This window comes from Tachypleus tridentatus, chromosome 12, assembly GCF_004210375.1.
Source record: "Tachypleus tridentatus isolate NWPU-2018 chromosome 12, ASM421037v1, whole genome shotgun sequence".
In the NCBI taxonomy this organism is placed as follows: Eukaryota; Metazoa; Arthropoda; class Merostomata; order Xiphosura; family Limulidae; genus Tachypleus; species Tachypleus tridentatus.
The window spans coordinates 33,277,174-33,291,510 of NC_134836.1; the positions used below are offsets into that span (position 1 = coordinate 33,277,174).

Here is a 14,337-nt window from a genome sequence, read left to right on the forward strand (position 1 = left end):
AAAATGTTTCACCTTCAGAGTTGAAATTAAGTTTCTGACTGTTCCTTTTTATCTATCAGGCCCCTTCGGGGTCCGAGAGATCTTAAAATAAAATAACTCTTCAGATTGGATGTAGTCGGAACACATAGTTGGATGTTTCTGCATATTCAGTTAAATCTGCCTTTATTACAACTTTACATTTAACTTTGGTTCGCTTCATATTCTGCTATTAACATATTTTAGCTACTTCTTTTAGTACGGTACCCCGATGGTAAAGTCTACGAATTTACAACGCTAAAATCAGGGGTTCTATTCCCCTCGGTTGACTCAGCAGATAGCCCGATGTGGCTTTGCTATAAGAAAACAGATCTTTAGCACGAATTTTATTGTTCGTTTTTGCGAGTTTCTCTGTTTCAAGTTGTAAAACCGTTTCAAACTCAATACATAAGTTCTTTCTACTCTGTACGTTGTTATAAAAATCATTACTGTATTCATTGCGTACTAGAAATTTTATTAAATAAAGATACATCTATGCGAGTTTATCTGACTGTATTTATATATATATATATATATATATATATATAGACCAAGATTTATCGATTTCTGACACATAATGGCTGCAAGAAAGGGCGTAAGTTACAACGATAGAATAAGAAAAATTAAAGCGAAGGGCAACTAGTATGTCTAGGATCACGTAAGGAAAGAAAGGCCTGGATTAGTAGCAGCCTGGCGAAGGTCGAGTTGTCAGATAAACTTGCACAGTCTATAGCTACCGCCCGGCCTGGCCAGGTAGGTTAAGGCGTTCGACCCGTAATGTGAGGGTCGCGCGTTCGAATTCCCGTCGCACCAAACATGCTTGCCCTTTCAGCCGTGGAAGCATTATAATGTTACGGTTAATCCCAGTGCTCGTTGGTGAAAGAGTAGCCTAAGAGTTGGCGGTGGGTGGTGATGACTAGCTGCCTTCCCTCTAGTCTTACGGCTAGCGCAGATAGCCCTCGAGTAGCTTTGCGCGAAATTCCAAAACATGCATAACTATAGCTGCCCTGTACTGTGATGTCGTTCCCATGGTTCTTGTACACGAAAGCCAGTTATTACTCAGCAAGAACAGAGTGAAAAACTTTAATAATTATATATATATATCACGTTACTCATTACTTGAATTTTCCAGAAATATTCTACAACTTTAATAACGGTTCAAACTTACTTTAGTAAAGGTAGAAGTAATTTAAAATTTACACAGAAAAATTACATACACTGTTCTGAATAGCTTGTACGAAATCGATACCAGTATAATGCATATTGTATGACAGTAACGTTCTAACGTATCTGTTCCTGTTCATGGATGTTTAACACGAACACGACCTAACGTGTCATTTTACAAGCCACGCAATATTCTACTTTTGACGATAATATTGATACTTTTAGGAAAGATAAGTTCGAGATTTTTGTGGTTTCTTAGTTTAAGAAAAGATACAAAAGGTAAGATGAAACATAGTTCTTTCATATAGATAGATTTTTTTTTTATCACGACACTTTCTAGTTTTATGAAACATTGAATATAAGACATGAACATTTGTGATAATCACAGTGGAAAAGCCCTCTATCCCTCTTGTCACCTCATGAACCGAGCTGAAAGTAAAGGAACGTTAAACCAGAATTTAAATACATCACCAAACTTCATCTTAAACATTGTACCAGATCTAGCTGGTCCGCATGGCTCTCGACTCGCAATCTGAGGGTCGCAGGTTCGAATCCCCATCACACCAAATATGCTCGCCTTTTCAGCCGTGGGGACGTTTAAATGTGCGGTCAATCCCATTATTTGTTGGTAAAATAGTCCAAGAGTTGGCGGTGGGTGGTGATGACCAGCTACTTTCCTTTTAATCTTACACTGTTAAATTTGGGACGGCTAGCGCAGATAGCCCTCGTGTAGCTTTGCGCAAAATTCGAAAAACAAACAAACCTAGCATAGTTTGTTCTTTGCCAATTTTGGTTCTAATATTGTTTAAGTAATTTATCCACATGTGTTTCGAGTCACAAGTTAGCCTTAGAAATTTGGCGGATGTAGCACTGAGAAGGAGTATTTCCGGTCATATATAGCTTTGGTTGTTCTTTTCAAAGTGTAGTTAATCTGGCGAATATAGCTAGTTGGTGTTTTTTGGTATGTTGATTTTATTTCTGTATTTTTGGCAATATTCACTTATTCTATTTAATTGGCGTTGTAAATTTCTTGTTGCTATTGGTGGTGTGGGGAACTTTTCCAGGCACTACGTCATCAGCGAACTGTGACGAGTATCCGTGATTTGGATCTTTCAGAGGTATATTGTTAACATACATGATGTAGACGCTAGGACTAACTACCCCTCCATACTGGGGGACACCTGCCTTTGGAGTAAATGTTTCATAGTAGGTTCCCTCAACATTTTTTTCTGCATTTGCTGTTTTCTTAAAGGCGCTAGCAAATCATTTCACGCGATGGCCTCGTTTCTGGTTTTTTTTTGCAGTTGAAACTTTCTGTTTGGTAAGTTATATTTTCACAGTGGATGAGATCGAAGACACACCAAATTGGTAAATGATCGCTGTCATCTTTTGCCACATTAACTTTTACTGGTTTCTGACTCGTGTTGTATGAGTTTTGAAACGGAGATCAAGTATTCTTGATACCAAAATATGATTCCACCGTTTATTAAGTTCAGTGTATCTACATTTACAAGACTGGTGGGGTTTTCTGTTAATTTATGTGATTCTTTCGACTTTTATATAAGTAATATCTTGCTCTGTTAACGTTTCTTGTATTTCATGTATGATAAAAGATTTAGTTTGTGGTTTGTCTTCAGGTCGATGTACCTTTATTTGACATGTTTTAAATGCGTCTTCTGGCTACTCCTTTATAGTCCGTTAAGGTCAGCGACCTCTTGTCCTCGGACAAGGATACCGCCCTTGGGCAGACATTTTATGTTAGTTATCATTGCATTCGGTTTGTATCACTTGATTTCTGCCTATACTTGCGGCTGGTGATGTGTTCCAGGTATACCTTCAATAATTATTGTGTGTTTTAGTTACAGTGTTGTTGTTGGTTGTTTCTCTTGATGTTGTGTTTTTGTGGAGTTTCGTCTTTGTCTTTTTGATGTGACTGAAGTAAAAACCATCTGCATCCTTTAAAGTGTTTATTTCTGTTTCATTTGATTTTGGCTTATTGGTATCCAATGTTCTTTCTGTGTTAGTTGCCTTGATATTTGCTGACCTCAGTTCCTGTGATTTAGCTATTGTAGGGTCACGTGCTCTACCTTGGTGTGACCAGTTTCTCCCACTTCTACTTCATTATCTGAGTTTTCCAATTAATCGAAGGGCTTAATTTGTTTCTGCTTGCTTTTCTTTTCTTTCTTAAACTACATTCTTGTTCTATTAAATCTAACTGCATAGAGCAGTTATTGGTGAGTTACAGAATTTATTAGGTTCTAACGTTTCTTTCTTGTCACCCAAGTTACTATATTTCGTTTTGGTTGTAGGTCTACTTATCTTGCGGTTGCTGTTTGTACGTCGTGTCGACTCCCACGTTTGTTGAGAGCGGCACTGTTTACGATAGTGCCTTCGCGCGTGCATGCGGTCGTTGTTCCTCCTGCTAATTAGGAATTTGCCTTTCTGTCCGAAGTCGCATATAGTATTAGAACGGCACGTTGTCCAGGCGGGCGGGTGGGTGGTCTTCCTTTTGCTGCGTTTTATTTCTTGTAGTGTTCACAGAATTGTCGGCGAAGATCCCAGCGGAGAGAGCATTCGCCTTGCTTTTGGAGCAGTGAAAATGTTTGTCCTATTCGTATCTTACTGATTTCGCGCAAATTTGTTTTTCCTTTTTCTCCCAGTTCAACCAATCAGTGCTCGTATTTAGACTGAGACAGGACCAAAAGCAGTGATTTCAGGCAATGCTCTCAATTGTTCGTTGATATCACGTGATCGTTAGCGTGCTCTAGTTGCTGTGAAAGTAACTAAATATACACTGGTGCGTCAATTATCATGCTGATCTGGAAAAAGTAGAAAATTGAAGATAACAGAAACAACGGATAATCGAGGCATTTCTCTATCTCACCAATTAGTCCATTGTTTAATCTAAGGAAATATTTTAACTGTCATTTAATCATATTATAATGAAAAATTATGAAAGTCATCATAATTATAAAAGCCAAGTGTTGACCTGATAGTCAGCCAGTCACTCCCGATTTCTTCACATTTTATGGCTTACACAAGTTAAATTCTACTTTTTTTTTCCAAAAATACAACCTCTTTTGATTACACGTTCCCGTTTTAGTTAAATTCAATCGCTAACGTATTGAATGTAGCTCCTAAATTTCGGCACTTTTTCTGTTATAGACATAGAAGTGCATTCGCACCCTGTCAATGTCTACGAAAAAATAAGTAAAAAATTAGGGAAAATCTGTGCAGAGGGTAATTCCTACCATAACTCACGAAAAGGAAAACGGCAAAAAGTTAAATTAGTGACTGGACTCTTTAAGTAAGTAAACGGATAAAACTACTGTTTTGTAATCAATATTTTGATCGTAGACTGTTTCACAAATGTTGTGAAATGTTTCTGTTTGTAATATCTATGTTATTTGTCAAGTGTTGCTTTATTATCAGTTGAAGAAGTTTAATATACTATTGTTTTCTTTGCGTAATAAGGTTGTTCAAAGGCTTCAAAATTCACGGACAGAACAGTGTTATTATTATTTAATTATATGTATTCCATTGGCTAGAGAATGTTTTGATGTCGTGTAATAAGGCTGAATGTTTACAATTTTGTAGAAAATTTGGGAAACAATTTCTTCGTCATAAAACACGAATTACACTAGAGTAGGTAAAAATTAATTATGAAGTTGACTTGTTTGGAATCTTTTTGTTATTATCAGCGTGTTATAGGCTGCAGTCACTTTCTTCACACTGATTTATTTGTAAGTTCAAACTATTTTATTACATTCACAAAATTACGGCAATACAGACTGCAAAAACTTTCTTCACGTTTATACTTTCACACATCAAAACTATTTACTTAGATATTAATACATCTATATTAAAATTTATATGTGAAAACGGCTGGTATGGGTAGAGAAAGCACTGTATAGAGCAGCGAACAACGTTTCGACCTTCTTCGGTCATCGTCAGCCCATTTTACACATACAATTTTCTTTAGAAGTGGGTTTTCTCGTCATCACGGACATCTGTATTAAGAGCGTTTCCGCACACTGCTAAGTTTTACGTGTCCCTGTCCCACCAAACATGCCCTGTCAGCCGTGGGGGCATTATAATGTGACGCTCAATCCAATTCGTTGGTAAAAGAGTAGCCCAAGAGTTTGCGGTGGGTGATAATGACTAGCTGCCTTCCATCTAGTCTTACACTGCTAAATTAGGGACGGCTAGCGCAGATAGCCCTCGTGTAGCTTTGCGCGAAATTCAAAACAAACAAAAGCTTTACGTGTACACAAACGCTTTATTATATGGTATACCCCCATATGTTCTAAGTAGACGGAATTTTTGATTTGTTAAAATTGTGAAGTACCATCATTTAGTACTTTATGACATGGGTATGTTACATTTGAAGTATCTTTCACACGAGTCTCAACTCCACTGTGTTATTATTTCGAATTTTATTTTTATATTATCCGTATATATTTTAGTGCCGCTTTAATTATTCATGTGTATAGAAACATTCAAGTTAGTTGTTTAAATCGAAAACGTTTTGCAGCACAATTAATGAAAACATAATTCGGTTTTCTTTAGCTGTGTATCAGATACGAACTTTTCAGTTTCTGCCTTATCGGGCTTCTTTAGACTCAAGGGAAATATTCGAAAGAAATAGAAAACTGAGAGGTATTGATTGTATCACACGATTCGGAAGTATTGTTTGATACTTCCAACGAAAATTAGTTTAGTCAACACAGATCTAATTTTTTCTTTCTTTTGTAAGTTTATGCAGCCGATCATGTGGGATTGTGGATATACGGGTTCATTGTTGTCATCTTGATGAAAAAAGAAAACATTTTCCGTTCTTTGAGGATGTGGATACGTTATAAGAATGACTGTCAAACCCTACTGTTCTTTCTGACAAGAGTATACTAATAATTGGTTGTGAATTTTTGTTCCCAAACCATCTTCCCTTTAGTCTGTTAATTTAAGATGAGGAACAGGTAGTGCAGATGGCTCTTGAGTAGCTTAGCCCAAGTAGGGGAAAAAAAAAAAGTGTCAAACCTTTGATTCTTATGAGATATCATTAACAGTTGTTTTAATTACTTATATAACCCATAGGTGTTAATTTTGTACACAAGCCTACTTTTAGTCATATAATTTAAAGTGCAAAGCAGTTTGTAAATAAAACCGTTTAATTACATAATCCAAATATATGTCAAACATTTGTTTTACTTAGTTTGATAATTCAAAGGGAAAAGTGTTTTATGTATTAAACAGTTTATATTTACATTTATAATCTCATAATCGGGTGAGCTATTTGTATACATAAAACCGTTAAAATACACAATAAAGAAAAGTGGGTATTTTTAATTACCTTCTTAATTTACATGAATTCTATTATTATGCACATGAAGATATATTTTTATACATCCCTACTTCCATGGGTTCAAAGAGCCAAAAAATGTTGGTTACCAAGGGAACAAATACTAACTTCTCTAATTTATTCCAATTTTAGCCTATTTTTTGTATCATATTCTAAAGATAGACAGTTGTGTATATAATTGGAACTTTTTGTTTTCTGTTAAATGAAGATTCTCTGGCTTTTATTGGCATATGAATTTTCTGTACAGCAGTTAGGGCTGCAAACTGGAAGATGAAAGAGAACATCAGGCTACTGGATAATCCATTTCTCTTATTCTAAACATTATCAGTGTTTGTCAACAAGGAAGGAATCAAAATGAAGAAGGTTCACAGCCATAGACTTTATTAACAAAATACAAATAAGAATCATAGTACAGAAAACAAATGTGAGTGTTTGTAGTGGGTGTATTGAACTGGTAAGAAAAGGTGGAAAAATATATTTCTCTTACCATTTCAATGTGAGTCTCCTTTCTGTGAGTTATTATGAATATCTAAACATACAAAGAAAAATAGGCCAAGTTACAATATAATCCAAGCGTTTAAATTACAGTAAGCAAAAGTTAGAGGTCTGCAGAGATTTGTGTTACAAGAGTAAAAGCCTGCTTTTAAATAATTAACATCAACAAAGTTTGCACACCAAAGTACCTTCTTTCACTGCATTCACAGCTCAAGGTCATTATTCTATTTGCAGACAGAAAAGACAACTATCTCTCTCAAAATGTCACAAACTGTCTTTCCTGTATCAAAATACAGCTAAATAACAATTAGAGAATCCACATTTCATGTATTTCCTTTTGATCCAAGGTTCAACCAGTCTATAAAGAACTATAGCCTTATCATGTATGTTATGGACCATCTCATGGTTTTAGAATATAAAAACTACAGCCTGTAAATTAAAGTGGTGACTTATGGTTGTTAGCTGTTGTTTGTACTATGAAGTTAACACAAATGTATGTATTATGCTACAGGTTTACAAGAGACAGGAGATAGTTTAAAATCACATTATTTCAGTTATTCCCTAGTTTCAACTTAACTTGGCTTATTCTATTAAGCTCACTATCTTCCCTATCTGTGTGGAATTAACATGGTGCTATGTGTAAGAACCATTTACCCCATTATCTCTGCATCTCTTATTCCTTTCCAATCACAATTATTACCACATGTAAATCACAATCTTTCCCTTGTGTGAACTTTACTTAATTTCTCATATAAATCTCAGTTACTTTAGTGTGGATAGCTCATTGTAAATCCCAATTACTCAATTTTCCTGAGTGAACTTCAGTAATCTTTTGTATGAGTCCACTTACTAGTTTACTTGGTTGTCCCTTGTGTGAAGTTTAATTAGATGTTTAACACCGTTATCTCCAACTTGACTTGCTAGGGTTGTAATACCTATTTGAGAATCTTGCAAGAATGTTAAAGATGAATCCAGTAATGCCCAATTTTGCACTCAAGAAGAGCTTCTGAAAACAGAGCTCTCAACGAATAAGCTCTAAACAGGATAATTTTAACATTATTTATATGGAGATATGTAACTAAGAGCATTGTTTCTTACCTGTGAATGATGTGTAAGTGCTTTATTTTGGTACTGGTAACTTTAATGTATATTGTCACAATGATTTAATCATCACTGGAAAAAAAAAAGACTAATTTTATTATCACATCAGAATTTGTCAATACATAAATTTCTCTCTTATGTTTATGACTATGTTAGTTCTAACCAATAAACTGTCAAGGTTTTTGTCTATCAGATGACAATTTATATTTTGTTTTTGTATAAAGATCTGGAGATTGCTTCCTAAGAAAATGTTTTGTTTTGATATTCCATGGGAATGATATTGTATAGATAAATGACATATCAGCAGTTTATACTGCATTGCTAGAAATGCAAAAAAAAATTGGGATAGTTATGGGACATTGTGTGCCTTTTGCATGTTATTATTTTTGTGTTCTCTGTTGTATTAAATATTTAGTGCATTACAACAATTAGTATGGAAAATTAATCTTCAGAGAGTTATAAATTTTCATAATTTTTTATCTCTCTTGGGAAAAACATTCTCTGAAGGAGACAAGAGCTCATAACAAAACTAACTCATAGTGTTATGTATATTTGCATTTCTGCTAATCAGTGTTATACAGTTTCTGCATAACAGACTTCTAAAGCATCGTAAAAATTGAATCCATCAGAAACAATGTAAAAACATCATACAGCATTTCAAATGAAATGACTACTCTTTCAGGTTTATCACTTTTAGCTTGAAAAGCAACAGAATACTAGATGTTACAAAAACCAAATTGAAGAGGCTGGAAGATATTTTGTGGCAAGAATAAAAGAGCACCAAGACATCATGTGGTTGATAAAACCAAAAATTCCATCATTGCAGAACATACAATGCTAACAGAATACAAAACAGAATGATATAATTTCAGACTTTCCAATTCAAACAGGTTTTGGAAAGTACGAAAAATCAAAGAATCTTTATGTATTAAAATGCTGAAGCTCTAATTAAACAGATTCACACTCATAAACCAGCAGTTTATGGCTACTATTATTCAACAACTTAAATGTTTCACGACCATGGAAGGTTCCCCAGCCTATCACAACAGTTCCTTTTCAATTCATAGACACTGTATCTCTTGTAATCTGTATTGACCTGACCTGAACACAAAACTTTCAATACATTGTCCAGTCTATTTGTACTACCTTTGTAGATCTCTAGCCCTATAAGATATCTTTATTACATTAAATGAGTAACAACAATTAGATTATTAATTCAATAGTAGCAGAACACATTAGCAAAGAAAATGCTAAATAAAAGTGAATAGAAGGTATAATACATTTTGTAGGCAAATCCTTTGTTTTACACAGAGCATTACATCTTGTTTTCATGCTGCCATATAGCTTGTCAACTTACAACTGTAAAATTTTGTTCTCACTCTCATTATTATTCCCCACAATTTCACTAAGTTCTTTTACCTACTTTTGACTTCCAGAGCATTTACCTAGCTTGGACAGTCTAAAGAATGTTCACATCCAGATATTTGTATATCAAGGCATGTTCATTGACCTTTTTACAGTTGGCATAGTGTTTCATCATGTTCGCCACATGTGCATATCATTACTTTATTGGGCATTGTGTGATTGCCTGTATTTTTATAGGCTTTATACAAATGTGGTACTCTCTAATTGTTTGGATGATAATCAATCACGTTATGAACTATCAAAGCGTAATTCCTAAAGTATTTGCCATTTTCACTCATTTTCCTTGCAGTTTTAATACTTATTTCCAATATTGTGTGTAAGGAGTGTGAATTTGTATTTATCTACAAATTCCAAAAAAAGTAGTTGTAAACACACACTCAACATCTTTGTCTATGGACATACAATCCAAAATCTGGAGTTAGATTCTCAGTAATGGACACAGCAGATAGTCTAAAGTGGCTTTTTTTCTGGAACATAAATACACAAAATCTGGAAAAAAGAAATCTTTATTTTTCATTATTCTAAGTAGTAATTTTAAAAATAGATGTACTAGGATATATTATACTGTTTCTTCAGGGGCTGGAATAAGGTCTAGGAGATAAGGTTTACTTACCATTACCAATTGCAGCACCCTGTTTCATTTCTGCAAATCTTTGTACTTATCTTCTGACATCTACCTTTAGATGGTAGAAAGTTATGAGATTGAAAGCCACCCATACATGCTCTTAATATGTACTTTCACGTATTAGGCTTGCAAATAGTATTGAATCTGACAGAAGATGTAACATTGTAGCTTAGTTACTTCTTGTACACCTGTTGGATGTACCTTCTACTATAGAATGTACCCCAGTTTTCTCTGCCTTTTATGTGCAGTTCTTTCAGTCTGTGACACTCTTGTTTCAAAAGTTAACCAAGGTAAGGAGATGCTGTTTTGGTACTCTTCTGTCTTTAGTTGTTGAAGTTAGCAGAACAAAGTTCACCAAGGTAAGGAGATGCTGTTTTGGTACTCTCCTGCCTATAGTTGTTGAAGTTATCAGAGCAAAGTTCACCAAGGTAAGGAGATGCTGTTTTGGTACTTTTCTGTCTTTAGTTGTTGAAGTTAGCAGAACAAAGTTCACCAAGGTAAGGAGATGCTGTTTTGGTACTCTTCTGTCTTTAGTTGTTGAAGTTAGCAGAACAAAGTTAACCAAGGTAAGGAGATGCTGTTTTGGTACTCTTCTGTCTTTAGTTGTTGAAGTTAGCAGAACAAAGTTGACCAAGGTAAGGAGATGCTGTTTTGGTACGCTTCTGTCTTTAGTTGTTGAAGTTAGCAGAACAAAGTTCACCAAGGTAAGGAGATGCTGTTTTGGTACTTTTCTGTCTTTAGTTGTTGAAGTTAGCAGAACAAAGTTAACCAAGGTAAGGAGATGCTGTTTTGGTACTCTTCTGTCTTTAGTTGTTGAAGTTAGCAGAACAAAGTTAACCAAGGTAAGGAGATGCTGTTTTGGTACTCTTCTGTCTTTAGTTGTTGAAGTTAGCAGAACAAAGTTAACCAAGGTAAGGAGATGCTGTTTTGGTACGCTTCTGTCTTTAATTGTTGAAGTTAGCAGAACAAAGTTAACCAAGGTAAGGAGATGCTGTTTTGGTACTCTTCTGTCTTTAGTTGTTGAAGTTAGCAGAACAAAGTTAACCAAGGTAAGGAGATGCTGTTTTGGTACGCTTCTGTCTTTAGTTGTTGAAGTTAGCAGAACAAAGTTCACCAAGGTAAGGAGATGCTGTTTTGGTACGCTTCTGTCTTTAGTTATTGAAGTTAGCAGAACAAAGTTAACCAAGATAAGGAGATGCTGTTTTGGTACTTTTCTGTCTTTAGTTATTGAAGTTAGCAGAACAAAGTTAACCAAGATAAGGAGAGTACCAAAACAACATCTCCTGTCTTTAGTTGTTGAAGTTAGCAGAACACTTATATATGTCTATGTCAAGACTGTGAAGAACAAAATCTGTAGGAGAAATAGGAGAGTGTAAGTTACTTAGGATTAAAATTATAAAAGGAAACACAAAACTGAAATGTTTACCAGAAAGCACTAAAGTTGCTTCTGAGGTGGCTACTCTTTCAAACACTGCATTCTTGATTAGCTTTTGTCTTCCTAAACTTTAGCTGCATATTACCTAAGATAACTTTGTACCCTACTTCTTATTATAGAAACTTGTAGAGTAGCGACTGAAATGGAGTTTTTAATTTGCAAAAATGCTTTCTGGATATATAAAATAAAAGGGCAATCTGTAAATTGTTTTCTAAATATACCGACATGTTCTAAGCTTTCTTTCTCTCAAACACAAGTGTAAACTAATAAATAATGGTCTATTTATATTAGACTTAGCGTTCTGGGCATGGCGTCTTCAGTAAAATCTTTTCTTATTGCTGTTTTCTAAATGAAGAACAACAAAATCAACCATTCGATTATTTTATTTGTTTCTCAAATATCGTTTTCTCTTAGTGTTTCTTAACTGGTGTTTCCTGTCCTCTACAAGCAACAGACCTCGTGTTGAAACTCACTAGTATTTGTGCTAATCCTACCATTTAATTTAGCATAGCAATCGATCAGTTTATCAGAGCTGCTTAAGTGTCTCTAATATAGTAAAGTATTTCAAGAACTCCTGAATAGAGAGAGTTCTCACATACTTGTAACGTAAAATATAAATATTCTGCTTTGGGCGAATATCTTAAAACATGTTCGTTTTACCTTCACTTAAAACAATATTTGATCAAGTGTAACCTCGGTTTCGTATTCTGCACTGTAGCGCCATCTCCTAAAGAATCATTCGTAGAGAAAGAAGAAAAAAAAATCTGAAAACTTCCGTCACGTTTGCTGATCGCGTGCAGGCGTTGATGACGTGCTTTATTTCCTTAGAAGAGGCGATTCACGCTGGTGTTACTCTGTGGATGCTTGTGGCCACTGAGCATTGCAACAGAAGCTCGTTGTAAACCTCGCTTTAAAGTTCAGACAACAACATGTTCTCGAGACGATGAACAACTGCGATAGATAATATAATAGTTACAACAGAAGGCTTAGCCTGTCAATATTATCCTGCTGTTGGTTTCCGGATTTATTGTCGGCTGCAGTGGACCAAGGGAAAGGTAAGCGAGTTTTTAAATATCTAGATCTAAGATTGTTATATTTAACTTAAAGTTATGTCTGTCATAATACGAGAATGAACTCTGTTATAGGTTGTGACTCAACTATATTCTGTATCTTATTTCTTTTTATGTGTATAGTTCTGATATAAAGTATTGATAAGCAGTCAGCTAAAAAATATTGCTGTTTCCCTCTTCTGATGATTTTACTACTTAGGGTAACAACAACGATTTAAATGAACAGTGTTAAAAGTACATTTTTCAGCTGTTCTTATCTACAGGGTCTTACCATTTTTGATATACCTATATTGTTATAATAATACTAACTGCCAATCAGAGTGATCTGTGCACCTGAAGCAAAAACTAAAACCCAATCAGAAATTATTGTATCTGGTTAAATATGTTTTACTTACGTATCTATTAATAAGTTTTATATATTTCTTCATTTGTGTATCCGCGCTATTAGCAGTATTTTCATCCGTGAACCCAGTTGTATCTTATGAGATTCAACCAGCGTAGGTTTAGGTTAGTTTATAGAAGTTCTAAGTTAACAATGTAAATTATTATTTATAATACAAGTTTAAATAATTAACGACAAGTTCAAAATAACCTTAATTATATTCGATACAGTAAATAGTATACCAATGTTATTGATAAAAGAAACAATAAATAAACAGACATACCTTAGTTACAGAACCCATGAACACTAATTTCTGTCTTGGTTGTAGAAATGAGCAACTGTTAACTAGCTGTCTGAGAAATATTGTAATATGGGCAATCTTTATGTGCTGAATTTACTGAACTTCTGCTTATTTACCTTTTGACTTTTAAAGATTAAGACAGAAAACACAGTTCTCAAAATCGAAGTGTGCCTTGTTACTAGTTATTTCTCATAAATACACTGTCAGTATATTTTGAAATTTAGAAACATGTGTCAATTCTTTTACTGTATTGTACGCTGTTGTAATGCAAATTAGTCTCTGTCTTTATATACATATTCCTGGTATGTAATAGAGACCATCTTGTTAACATTATATGCCCAAAAGTAACACTACGTCTTACAAATCTAATTTAACATTCAGCTATTTTGTGTATATTATTCTTTGAGATTTTCTTACTTATTTTAAAGACCTGAACACCATAGCAAAATAAAAAACATTGATTACTTTGTGATGTTATTCTGTTACACTTAACCTCCATAACTTATTACCAGTCTTCGTTTTAGTTGTTTTTTTGAAAATTCAGGATTTTTCGTAGGATTTGACGAAAAATACCCACAACTTATTTTGTGTATATTATTCTTTGAGATTTTCTTACTTATTTTAAAGACCTGAACACCATAGCAAAATAAAAAACATTGATTACTTTGTGATGTTATTCTGTTACACTTAACCTCCATAACTTATTGCCAGTCTTCGTTTTAGTTTTTCGTAGGATTTGACGAAAAATACCCACAACTTAATATCAAAATAGGTTCCAACTGCAATAAAAGTTGATGTTAAATACTCGTCAAAACTTTCTTGCTACTTCAATACCCTTTTCTTGTGGGATGATTTAGTAAAAGATGATTGGTCGTGATATTTGGTCAAAACTTTTATGCAAATGAAATACCTCTTTATTATGGTAAGGCTTAGATAAAGTTCAAATGTAAATGATGCAGTTTATA

The 14,337-nt window shown here is 34.4% G+C and overlaps 1 protein-coding gene across 4 annotated transcripts in view; it reads left to right on the top strand.

Annotated features, from left to right (window-relative positions):
* LOC143235540 (neurocalcin homolog) overlaps positions 1 to 14,337 on the top strand; it is a 119,243-nt gene that overhangs the window by 57,969 nt on the left and 46,937 nt on the right. For 2 of the 4 annotated variants that reach the window (XM_076473781.1, XM_076473784.1), the window contains exon 5: positions 12,338 to 12,674. The exons of the other annotated variants lie outside the window; for them this stretch is intronic. The gene's annotated coding sequence lies outside the window, so the exon portion shown is untranslated. The remainder of the gene's footprint in view (positions 1 to 12,337; positions 12,675 to 14,337) is intronic. 4 annotated transcript variants of the gene reach the window in all.